The sequence below is a fragment of the Vipera berus genome, assembly GCF_964194415.1.
Source record: "Vipera berus genome assembly, chromosome: 5".
Taxonomy (NCBI): domain Eukaryota; kingdom Metazoa; phylum Chordata; class Lepidosauria; order Squamata; family Viperidae; genus Vipera; species Vipera berus.
Window position 1 is genome coordinate 40,522,700 of NC_138207.1, and position 13,912 is coordinate 40,536,611.

The window sequence follows — 13,912 nt, forward strand, 5'->3', positions numbered from 1 at the left end:
TGATGTGATGTCTTTGTGATGTCTTTGCTTTTTAGTGTGCTGTCTAGATTTGCCATGGCTTTCCTCCCCAGGAGCAAGCGTCTTTTAATTTCTTGGCTACAGTCTCCATCTGCAGTGATCTTGGAGCCCAGGAAAATAAAATCTGTCACTACCTCCATTTCTTCCCCATCTATTTGCCAGGAACTAAGAGGGCTGGATGTCATGATCTTGGTTTTCTTAATGTTTAGTTTCAACCCAAATTTTGCACTCTCCTTCTTCACTAGTAACAGGAGGCTCTTTAGTTCCTCTTCTCTTTCTGCCATTAGAGTGGTATCTTCTGCATATCTTAGGTTGTTGATATTTCTCCCAGCAATTTTAATTCCAACTTTTGATTCATCTAACCCTGCCTTTCTCATGATGTGCTCTGCATATAAGTTAAATAGGCAGAGCAACAGTATACAGGCTTGCGGGACTCCTTTCCCAATTTTGAACCAATCGGTGGTTCCGTGTCCAATTCTCACTGTTGCTTCTTGACCCACATATAGGTTTCTCAAGAGACAAATAAGATGGCCTGGTACTCCCATCTCTTTAAAAACGTGCCACAGTTTGTTGTGATCCACACAATCCACACAATCAAATGCTTTAGCATAGTCAATGAAGCAGAAGTAGATGTTTTTCTGGAACTCCTAGCTTTCTCCATGATCCAACGTATGTTGGCAATTTGATCTCTAATTCCTCTGCCTCTTCGAAATCCTGCCTGTACTTCTGGTAGTTCTCGATCCACATACTGCTGGAGTCTAGCTTGTAGGATTTTATATATATATATATATATATATATATATATATATATATATATATATATATATATATATATATATATATATATATATATATATATATATATATATATATATATATATATATATATATATATATATATATATATATATATATATATATATATATATATATATATATATATATATATATATATATATTTGCATCATGTTCATTATTTGAAAACTTATTGACTTATTCTCAGAGATATTGTTGACAGATATTGCATTAGAATAATTTCATATGCATCACCTAGGGTTTTTTCCAAATAATTTTCATCTTTCTTAATGAATTTTTACACGTGACAATAAATACCTACTTACCTATAATCAGAGTAAGAATATTAAAGTTCTCCAAATGGGCGAATAATGGAATGTTATGAGACATTCCTAAACACTTTTTCTTGTAGTTTCATTTATTTTTCAAATGTACAAAGGGGTCCACAATTCAAAGTTTATAGAATGTACAAGGTGGCTTTATAAAATATTCAAAGTTTTTAGCGGAATGCACATAGCAATATTATAAGACCAAATACCTTTCTCTAGGACTCCATGGTCTGGCCATATAAATACAGAAATTTGGAGATAACCAATCCAAGAAATGATGTTTATGAAACTACTATCCGATGAGCTGGAAGCTGCTGTGAGCATATCAGATATTTTTCCCAAAAATAAAGATAAATCAAGCACCTCAGCCATCGCATAGAGTATAAAATGTTATGCATCCATCACAACTAAAGATTTTCTGAGGAAACCTGACAGGATATAACAGTCAACCTGTCGTTAATATGAGATTGGATTCAAACAAACCTGCTCCCAGTAGAATCCATAGAGCAGTTGTGTTTTAAAATCTCCATAAGAGACAAATGGATAAGCATTTCATAGAGTTCAACTGGGGAAAAAGTGGTGTAAAATACTTTTTCAGAAAAATCTCTCAGAAAATCAGCTACTGTCAAGCTTTGACTCAGAATTGCTGAATGAAATTACAATGAGAATGAAGAAAGCTGTTTGCTAAGACAAAAGTAATAGAAAACCCATTGTATTTTAGTTATACTAAAATAATATTGAACAGCTTAATTAGACCTCCAGTTATGAAGTGAGATCTGAATACTATTTGGTGAAGTTGAGAGGGGGAGGGGGGAGGAGGGAGAGAAAGAGACTTCTGTGAAATTTTAGATTGGTTCTAGATACATAGACATCTAAAGGAAACATCTAGACCAGAGGCCCCCAACTTTTTAGGCACTAGGGGCTGGTTCTGTGGGGAGAGGTTTTTCTATGGACCGGAGGGGGCATGGCTTTTTAAAAAATAATATTTTATTAATTTTCCAATTTTACATTTAAGTCTTTAAAAAGCTACATGGTGGCTGGGTTAATCAATAGTTCAATAATAAAATCTTTAGCACAAATCTCAAATTACAACATCAGATATTTCCTCTCTTTTCCCCTTAACATTTACTATATTTAAGGTAATACAGTTCTTATTATATCAACTCAGTAAAAACATCATTATTACATTTGTCAATAATTTTTTAGCTTATACATATCTTAATTATTTTTTACATTCAATCTTCATAAACAATCCATATCCTGATATTATTTTTTCCCAGTTTTTAGTTTCCCCTCAGTATTCCAATTTAACCTTTGATATTTATATTTTTTAGGCTTTAGGTAATGAAGATTTCTCCTATCACAATTCATAACAGAATCTTATATCCAAAATACACATTTTATCTATTTGAATATAATCCTGTTCTATTTCCTAAAAGTTATCTATTTCCCACCATATTAAATCATTAAATTAAATTATTAAATCATAATATATTTTTTTCCTTTTAGGTCTAATTTTTAAATATTAAACAGATAAAATCCTTTTTTTCAACTAATTTCCAAATATTTTAAATCTAATGAGCAGAATTCCCCTTGTCTCGACTTCTCCCTTTAACCCTCTAATTAATAATATGAAATCCCCTCTAATAAATCAAAACCCCAATTTTCTTCAGGCTTATTCTGGATTTCTTTCTTTGCCAACTAGGCTTCCATATCAGTGCTTTTAGATCATCAAATAGATCACCCTCTATTATTATATATGTTATTGGAAATAAAGGAGACCATTTAATTGCCATTTTTTGGAGCAACTAGCCCATTTGTGTTCATTAAGTTGTCTCCCTATTATTCCAATTCCCCATGATTGCCCTCATACGTTTATCTTCCATTCAATCTGTTCTTCTTTCTCAAATTTATTCTGATTTATATAGAAAGTCTTTTCCATTTTCAGTGTTGTCACTCCCTTTTTCTGGATTTTCCATTAACTGTATTTGTTGGTCAATTGAGTCCTCTGTCTTAATATTTGATTGTTCCACTTCTTCTGTTATCTTCTGCATTGTTAGTTCTTTGGTTGTAGTCAAAGTTTGGGTTTGTGTATCTAAGCTGGCATCTTGATCTTTTATGTTAGGTCTTATTTTATGACAAGCTGAAAGAATGGTTTCATGTATTGCTTTCAACATGGAAATAATCTTTTTCTGGTCTTCATCCATCTCTTTCACGTGTTTATGAATAGTCTTTATAGTAGAAGTCATTTATCAAGCAAGATTTTATAGTCCAAGGTATTTCATCATCTCATATAGTAACCAATATTCCTCAAATAAAGAGATAGGAAGGCAATTCCCCACATATAACTCTGAAAGTCAGTAAAGGTTTACATTTATATGGGGGCATAGTTTTGTGTGCTGCCTGCATCCCATGGATGGGGCTTCACATGTTTGCATGGCCCGGTTTCTGGCATGCTGCAGCCTGGTGCCACTCCATGGACCGGGGTTTGGGGACCTCTGACCTAAACCCAGTTTTCCTTAGCTTTAAATACTTCAACCCATAGTTCTAGATCATGCTGGTGAAGTAATGAAAAGGTGAAATACTTCAACACTAAGTTTTTTCCTAAGTGAAATTTTGATCCTAGTAATTGGAGATTCCATTTATGATGGCAATCTTGAACAACAGAGATTGATGATTGATTAACATAGCCTGATTCATACGTCACATTAGAAATAATGAGATTCTGGATCAGAATATACTAATACCTCCTAGAAAGTAACCTACTAACTGAAAAGATAAATTATTCCTCTGACTGCACAAAGAAATATATTTCAGGCAGAATTGCTTTCAGTGGATGTAACAATATGACACTGTCCAGGGCCCTTCAAAGCCAGGAAAGCCACAACAATCAAAAAGCCAGCTGGGAGGATATTTTTGACCAGCTTTTATCATCCTGGATCAAAGGGTGATTGTGAGATTAACCATGCAATAGTTCCTTCTGATTAAACTGAAGAAATCAAAAAGTTTTTGCAGCTAGATCCATTAGAGTTGAACTGCCAGGAGTCCTGCTCTTTCATCTACGCTCCTAACAGTGGTGGAGCAAATATGGACATTTACAGCTTTTTTTCCCCTCTCATCTCTTAATCACCTTAAGAAGCAGTCAATTACAGGTGAAGATTTCATTTTGCAGCAAAGTTAAGGCTGTTAAACCTGCTTTCAAGGTTACTGAAAATACAAGAGAAACATAAATTTAAAGATTCAAGTTTGTCTGCAAAAAGCTTAAGACTGAATTTAAGAAATATTTTTAAACAGCTAAGAGGACAGTCTTTTTTGCCTTTGGCAACAAGTGTTTGGAATAATTCTCCACTAGTTAAAGAGAATGGACTGGTATAGGAACGTTTGCCATTTACCTTTAAAGAGAGTGTCTAATTGGCAGATTATTTTCTATGCAAAAGTCAAAGGAAACTTAGACTGTGATGTTTAGTTACTATGAAAACATGATATCTGAAGTGAAAGTAGCTGAAATAACAAGTTAATAAGAGGGGAGGGAGAAAGAAAGAAAAGGGGAGATGCATTTTTTTTAACTGTGATTGCTTGGGGTATTTTTAATTCAAAATGACTACAAGAAAAATGGTCAGAGAAGGCAAAAGAGGTTCATTAGAACAACCAGAAATTATTCAAGATATACTTCATTTTTTTAAACCAAATGCTACATAAATCTGAGCAGATGGAAAGAAATAGGGTGATTTTGATTTCTAGATGAAAATATTATAGATTTATCAATGTTTTGGCAGTCTAGTAGATAAGCAACTATAAAAAGTCATGCAACTTTGAGGCTACTAGATGCTTAAAAGTGGAACAGTTTGATAATATCAAAACAGAGGAATGGTTGGTAAAGATGATGGAACTTGCAGAGATGATTAAATTAATTACTTTGCTTAGAAAAAAATACCTATATTTGTGGTTGAATTATATAGACTTTTTGCATAAAATGGAAAAAATGCAGTTATGATTTGTGGTTTTGATGATTAGAAAACAAACAGAATAATAGAAAAGAGTGAGCTTTCTTTTGTAATCATAGATGCAAAGGAAATAGATAGTTTCTTCTATTGCTATTCTTTCTGCACTTTTGTCTTTTTGTCTTTTTCTTTTGTCTTTTTTCTGTTTTTTCATTAGTTTGTGTAAGTTTTGTTGTTTGTGAATTTTTTAATAAAATATTATTTAAAACATTTGGGGAAATCTTTGGTTATGAAGATTAAGTCTGTTTGCTCTTCTTGTCATTACTATATGTCAATTGCTACTTACAAGAGTTGGGAAAGAATTTTATTTGTGGACAAAATTGTACTTCTATCAATATTTTTATGGTTCTCAAAATATGCTTGTCTTCTGAAAACCTTGAGGTTTGAGATATTCCATAACGCAAATATTAAAATTAGAACTTTAAGCTACAAGCTTTGAAGGATATGGCCAAATCAGCTCACACTAGGTAGGGACTGAATTGTAATATTTTTCATTTTATTCAGTAAGAATGCCACAAATATCATAGTCTAGGAAATAGATTAATGCAGGGACCTCTATCATATCAATTCTATAAGATGAAATCAATGAATTTATAGTTGCTTTTATTCTAGTCTAAGCTGAGGTAGTTTGTAACTCGTTCCTTCCTTGTATATTTATTGTAATCTATTGATGGTCTATCCCACACTACCAACAAGTATCAGTAGCTTTATAGAAAGTTTTTTGAAGTTATGCTTACCACTTTGTGTTTGTTTGCATCTCTCCCCATATCAGAAATGCAATCCTTCATGCTATTATTTTGAGAGCTATGAATACTAAGACTTTCAGTAAAGCTAAAACTATAATACCTTAGATCTGGCTCATGAATAACTGGAATACCCAAGGCTGAAGTTGAAAGCAATGATGGCTAGAGTCATACAACATGCTAAGCCAAAGCTAAATATTATGACTTTGTGCAATGTATGAGTTTAGTTGTAGAGTAGCAAAAATTAATTGTATTATATGCAGAGTTTGGCTATAGAATACCAGTGCATTCTTCAATAACATGTATTTGATTACCTCCAAATTTTTGTAATTTGAGTGAACTTTTTATTTTCTACTTTGGAGGTGTGACACATAGCAGATGTGTCATTTTTGAGGTGACTAGAAAGAAAAATCCTATGTGGTACCTATGAATTAATTCCAAACGATAACTCTCATATAACTTTATTTTCAAAACTTTGATATATTGTAACTGAACCAATTTAGCTGTAGCCACACTGTAAAATATATGCATTTTCCCCCTTTCTCCAAAAGTATACAGTATGTTTGAAGTTTTCTTTTGTACTACTGGTATATTAATCTACTAATATACCCTAGCAATATACCTTTAGCAACTCTAGTTATATGTGCCATTTTGTACCTGTTTTTAATAATTGCAATATGGCATGGAAAAGAGATGAAAAATGAATGAAAAACAATATTATAATGGAGAAGGAACTAGAATGAACAGTTTTGATTCTTCACAATAAAAATATTTTCTGGGTTGTATCATAAAAAGAGCAAATGAATTGGCATGAATTCTGCAGCATGTGGATATTTCTGATGAATTCAGTAACTGGTTGTTTCATTTTTACTTACACCTTGTAAGCAGTTGTCAGTGTAAGCAATACTGAAAGAGTGTTAATTTCCAGCTATGTTAAACACTTGCTTTAATAATTTATTGGTTATTTATTCAGTCTGAGAGGAAGGTCATAATATGCATTTAAATGGAAATGTTCTTACAAACATTACAGAAAGGACCCCACTATTATCAGCGCTTCTCAGCTGGATTTAGTTTGAAAGAAGCTGGTCAGAGAGATCAGGGAGCCCATACTTAATCCTGGAGCATTTATCAAATACTATCACAACTGTTTTACATACAAAGGTCTCATGGAATGCATTTGAGCTCAACTTCCTTGTCCTTGAGCAGGCTGAAGTCAACCCTCTTCTCACTGGTCCCATTTTGAATTGCTAATTTAAGAGAAGATGAAAGGCCTACTTGGGGCAAAGAGAGAAGCTAAGATCATACAGATCAGTTAGCTTTTGGAAGTTTCAACTATGTAGGAACATAAGAAACTTATCCCAAATGTAAAAGAATTCAATAGGAGTGAATTGTATGTTCTACTCAGTTCAGAAGATGAACATTTTGGAAATGCTTTGCAACTGCATCTCTCCTGGTACAAATCTCCTCTTCAGCAGGGCTGCTTCCTGGAATTCTAGGGTAAGCTGGGACATTGCCTGAACTCCTCAGTGACTCAAGAAGCATCAGAGAAAAGAAAAGGAATGTCTTAGAGAAGAGAGTCACACTATTTACATTTAAAAGGAAAGATGAGATCCCTTAAGCCTTTGTTTAAATCTTATAAGATAAATGAAATACCTTAAACCCAGTAAGCAAATTCTAATATTCATCTTCTGAACCAGAAAATTGCCTCATTAAAGCATATGCTCAAATGAAGTTATATATCATTTATATCAGGCTTAAGTGGGTCCAAAGATGGCGATCATGGAAAGTGCCATTGTCTATGAAGGGCAAAGAGGAGGCAAGTGATGAAATCATTATGATGTCACAACAAGCAGGCTCTGAATTTTAAATAGTTACATCAGAGTATGCAAGGACGCATGCAAGAATGCTGTATTTTCTGACATCATGGCACACATATCCCCTTTCATGATCATGGCTAGCTGTTGCTGCCTATTTGGGGAATGGAGCTTCAGTACAAAAGTTGACTATTGCCAAAGGTGTTTTTTAAATAAATAAATAAATAAAACAGCTCAGGATTGGAAATAACTTGTAAAGTCTTTTTAATCAAGCAATAATATGTGAATTCACTATCATGCAACATGTGTATGCAAACGTTTATTGTAAATAGTTGAGTTTTAAAAGAAGCAATGGTGGTATTTAAATATTCTAATTTTTATGAAGTTTTAAAATTTGGCAGTACATATATTTTGTTTTGCATTTATGATCTGTTATCCAAACATAAAATGAATTATAAGAACAAGATGCTTTAAAAAAGGCCTGCCCTTGACTCTACGTATTATAAAGACATTATTTTCTTGAATTTAGTCTCAAGGTCCTTCATGCAACCCTTTTTCTCAGAAAAAATTCAATGTTCTTGTAGGAAAATGCCAATTATTTAGGGGGGGGGGAAATGACTGCCATGAGTCAGGAAGAATATTTAACGACCTCTTCAGCTCATAGCTATGAGTGGAAGGGATGGGAGACTGGAATGCAAATTTCTGGTAAAGAGATGATAATTACATGATCAGGTTATTAACAGACTACAAGAAGCCATCCTTGAATGTGTATTAAAATAATTACATTCTGTATTTATGACTTCAGCAAGCCATAGAAGAACTGACCAAACTGGCTTTATTAAATGCTGAAAAGGAACAATGCAAATTGCTGACAATCCTTGAACTATGTGACTAAAATATTCAGCTTGTTCTCACCTTTTTTTTGTTTTAATTTTAAAACTAAACATAGACCTATCAATCTTACCAGAAGTTTGCTATGCCTATTTTGTATCTTGTTTGAAAAGCAAAGGGGAGGGGGGCTGACCAAACCCTATTGATCTGTTATTGATATGCGCTAGTATATTTTTCCCAAATAGAGCATAGCTATCAGTGTCTATTTAGGACCTACAAGTCCACCAACATTTTTATTTCTCAAAGTTTGACACTAATTTTCCCCTTATTTATTATAGAAGTTCCTAGAATTCAACTACTGATACATGAAGAAGAAAACAAATTCAGCTAAGGCAGTACAAGAGAAGGGAAAGCATTCATTTGAAAAGATTGTTCATTTGCTTTTTTTTTGGGGGGGGAAATGATCAAAAATAAGACAATCAAAACAAAATATTTACACGTGGAAGTATTCACGTGCCACTGGGAAAAGTATATAAATTTCACTCCGAAGATATTCTTAGGCAACTCAGAAAACCACTGCATGTTTCCCTCCACGTAGGTGTAGTTCCATTATAGACTACCTGCTGAGTACTGAGTACTGAGAGACCAAGAAAGAACACTCTGTACTGATTAGCTTTCCCTAGTCTCTTTTTCTTACATTGTCTGCTCTGTGCTCTTGAATGCCCAGGTGCTTTATTATTTTTTTCAAGATAAATAGATAGATAGATAGATGATAGATAGATGATAGATAGATAGATAGATAGATAGATAGATAGATAGATAGATAGATAGATAGATAGATAGATAGATAGATAGATAGATAGATAGATAGATTTAGCTCTTTGGCATCTAGAATAGTTAGTTAGTTATAGTTTATTGGATTTCTATACCGCCCTTCTCCCTAGGGACTCAGGGCGGTTCACAGGGCATATATAAATAGGTATACAAAAATTAAAAGAAAATTAAACCATGCCCAATTAAAATATAACAATAATGAAATAATAAAACCAATTAAAAACCCAAATTCCCCTTCAGGCCAGACCAGCTAACTCAAACAAGTGGGTCTTCAACCCGCGACGGAAGGATCGGAGGTCCGATGCCATCTGGAGCTCAACCGGCAGTTGGTTCCAAAGTGCCGGGGCACCCACAGAGAAGGCCCTCCCCCTGGGGGCCACCAGTCGACATTCCCTGACTGGAGGCACCCTGAGGAGGCCCTCTCTGTGGGCACGCACAGGGCGGAGGGGAGTTGACGCCGGCAGCAGGTGGTCCTCGAGGTATCCCGGACCCATGCAATGTAAGGACTTAAAGATCATAACCAAGACCTTGAACCTCACCCGGAAGACAACTGGTAACCAATGCAGCTCGCGGAGCAAAGGTGTAACATGGGAGTACCGGGAAACTCCCAGGACAACTCTCGCGGCCGCATTCTGTACCAGTTGGAGCCTCCGAGTGGTCTTCAAGGGAAGCCCCATGTAGAGAGCATTACAATAGTCTAGGCGAGAGGTCACGAGCGCATGAGTGACCGTACACAAGGCATCCCGGTCAAGATAGGGCCGCAACTGGCGCACCAGGCGAACCTGGGCGAAGGCCCCCCTAGTCACGGCTACTATATGGTCTTCTAGGGTAAGTTGTGAATCTAGGAGGACTCCCAAGTTGCGAGCCCTGTCCACGGGGGGTAAAAGCTCACCCCCCATAGAAAGGGATGGAACATTTTGAATGTCCCAGGATGCCGGAATGTACAGCCACTCAGTCTTGTCAGGGTTGAGTTGAAGTCTGTTCCTCCCCATCCAGACCCGAACCGCCTCCAGGCAACGGGACATCACAGCGAGGGCATCGCTGGGGTGGTTTGGGGTCGAAATGAAAAGTTGGGTATCATCAGCATATTGATGATACCCAACTCCAAAACCACGAATGATCTCACCCAGCGGTTTCATGTAGATGTTGAACAGGAGAGGCGAGAGAACCGACCCCTGAGGAACTCCACAAACGAGAGACCTAGGGGCAGATCTCTGCCCCCCTGCCAACACCGACTGCGAGCGTCCCAGGAGATAGGAGGAGAACCACTGAAGAACCGTGCCTCCCACTCCCAATCCCCTGAGACGCCGCAGCAAGATACCATGGTCGATGGTATCGAAAGCCGCCGAGAGGTCTAATAGGACTAGGACAGAGGAATATCCCCTATCCCGAGCCCTCCAGAGATCATTCACCAGAGCGACCAATGCCGTCTCCGTGCTGTACACGGGCCTGAAACCCGATTGGTAAGGGTCCAGATAATCCGCTTCCTCCAGGACCAGAGGGAGCTGATGCGCCACCACACTCTCAACAACCTTCGCAAGAAAGCGAAGGTTGGAGACTGGACGAAAGTTGTTCAATACAGCTGGGTCCAGGGCAGGCTTCTTGAGGAGAGGTCTCACCACCGCCTCCTTCAAGACGGTGGGGAAATAACCCTCACTCAAAGAAGCAGATATGACCGCCTGGAGCCAGCCTCGTGTCCTCTCCCTAGCTGCATAAACCAGCCAGGAAGGGCACGGATCCAATAAACATGTGGTGGAGCTCAGCCTCCCCATAATCCTGTCCACTTCATCAGGGGTCACAGAATCAAACTCCTCCCAGATAACATTGACAAGACCGCCCGTGTCCTGATCGCCAGACTCTGCCCAGCTGGAGTCCAAACCGGTCCGAATCCGAGCGATTTTATCCGACAGATGTTGACTAAATTCCTCGGCACGACCCTGCAAGGGATCCTCCCTCACCTCCTGATTAAGAAGGGAGCGAGTCACCCTAAACAGGGCGGCCGGGCGATTATCTGCGGACGCGATGAGGGTGGAGAAGTAATTACACCTCGCCACCCTCATCGCTGCGAGATAAGACCTAATATAGGTTCTTAACCGCAACCGGTCGGATTCAGAACGGCTAGACCTCCAGCAGCTCTCTAGGCCCCGTTTCCGACGCTTCATCTCCCGGAGCTCCGCGGAAAACCATGGAGCTCGCTGGGATCTGCACTGGGTCAGGGGCCGCAAGGGTACAACCCGGTCAAGTGCCTCAGTGGCTGCCCTTTCCCAGGCTTCCACTAAGGCATCTGCCGAGTTGTGAGCGATGGAGGCAGGTGGGGACCCCAGCGCTGCTTGGAATCTATCAGAATCCATTAAGCGTCTGGGGCGGTACCATCTGATTGGCTCCGTACCCCCACGGCGGGGGGTGGCAAAACGGAAGACCATCCGCAGGAGGTGATGATCGGTCCATGACAGGGGCATAATAAATAGAGAGCCCCCACCAAGATCATCCAACCACCATCCAGATAAAAAAATCAGGTCAAGGGTGTGGCCTCCCTCATGAGTTGGTTCAGAAATTACTTGCGTCAGGTCCATGGCCGTAATGGAAGCCATGAACTCCCGAGCTAGCTCAGATGAACCTCCCAGGGATGGTAGATTGAAGTCTCCCAAAACTATAAGTTTGGGAAACTCAACCACCAACCCCGAGAGGATATCGAGCAGCTCGGGCAGGGCTGCCGCTGCGCGACTAGGCAAAATGTACACCAGCAGCAAGCCCAACTGCGCCCCAGAACCAAATCTCACAAAGAGAGACTCACACCCGACTATCTGAGGAACGGTGGTCTCCCGCGGACATAAGGTCTCCCTAATAGTCACCGCCACACCCCCACCCCTACCATGAGCTCGTGGCCGATGTAGCACCCGGAAGCCTGGTGGGCAGAGGTCAACCAAAGGGACCCCACCCTCTGGGCCCAACCAAGTCTCCGTGATGCAAGCCAGGTCCGCATGCTCACCCTCAACTAAATCCCTAACAAGGGGAGCTTTGTTAACCACGGACCTGGCATTCAGGTACACCAGCCGGAGCTCAGGAGGCTGCACATCCTCGCTCCTGGAGCCTCGGGGAAGAGGCAGAGGGTCGGAGCGCCTCACCGCTTGCAAATAGCGGAGACGGCCCTCCCGGTAACGATACGGCCCTCTGTCTATCCACCTGCTGCCATTCCCCGTCGTGGGAATCGGTAATCCCACGACCCGCTCATGAGCCCCGGAGACAACCACACCCCGTTCTCCCCCCGAGCGGTCGGACCCAAGTCTGGCCTGAGCCACGGTTGATTGGCCACCCCCCGTAGCCAGACAACCCCTATCTCCCACCCCTCTCCCTAACCCCATAAAAATTTTTGATAAAAAAGTAATCAGAGGCCTTCTATTAAATTTGTGTTGACGGCCCCTGCCCCTGCCCAGCCATCTCTCAGGGTCCCAAAACTCAGGCCCGTCATCGAGGTTAAGAGTGTTTAAGGAGGCGGGTCGCACCCAGGAGAGGGGGGCACCCCTGAGGGCGTACAAGTCCGTGCCAGTGTATTGTCGCATGAGTCTAGGAAGTCCAGGATAGGCATCCCATTAATTGTCCATGGGAGGATCGAACATGGAGACAGATATCTGGGTCCCCACCCAACTTCACTGCCACTCAGTTGGGTGCCCCCAGAGACAGGCCGCCCCCCGCCCTCTCACAACGGGTTGCGACTCTGATTCCTGGGGGTGGACCAGATATCCTCTGGGTAGGCAAACCCCATAGAGCTCCCACCTCTATGGGGCTGCAAATGGAAAAGTCAAGCCACTCTCCCACAGTGGCCGGTACCCAGGTATGTCCAAAATCCAAGGGGAGAGGGGGGAGGGTAGGCAGGCAGATGATAAGTATATATGTCCAAGGCAAAAAGGGTAGGCAGGCCAGGATAGAAGGGATGGTCTAAAGTCGCCGTCGTCGCTGCAGAAGCAGTCCAAAGGCGATGCAGGAGCCCCATGTCGTCCTTGCTCCAGTAAGATGACCCACGGTCATCTTCTTCGCCACCAGAGCGGCCCGAAGACGCCGTCGCCGTAGAAGGCGGCCCGAAGCAAGGATAGAGACCACCATCGCCGCCGAGATGAACAATAGTCGCCCTCTCCGCCGCCAAAACGGCCCGAGGGCGACACCACCGCCAAAAGCGGCCCAAGGCGGCCTGGGGCAACATGGGAGTCCCACCGCCGGCGAAAGGGGCCCAAAGCCCAAGAAGCACCAAAGCCAGCAGCCGGCCCCCGCAGACGGGGCAACAGTCCCAGAAACGCCGGTGCCGATAGAAGCGGCCCAAAAGCAGGCCCCAGAAACGACCCGTCAGCTGTTAAATTCCAGGAGCGTCCAGAGCATGCCGCCATCACCGTCGCCACCAGACTCGGGCCGCTGCCGCCGCCGCTGCCAAGCGCGGCCCAAAAGACCATCGCGCGGGCCACAACCCGCGCCGAAGCCGACGCCCACGCCGTCGCCGCCATCATCGCCGCCACCCGGACAGCCTCACAGGCATCCTCCTCGCCGACGGGCGTCCT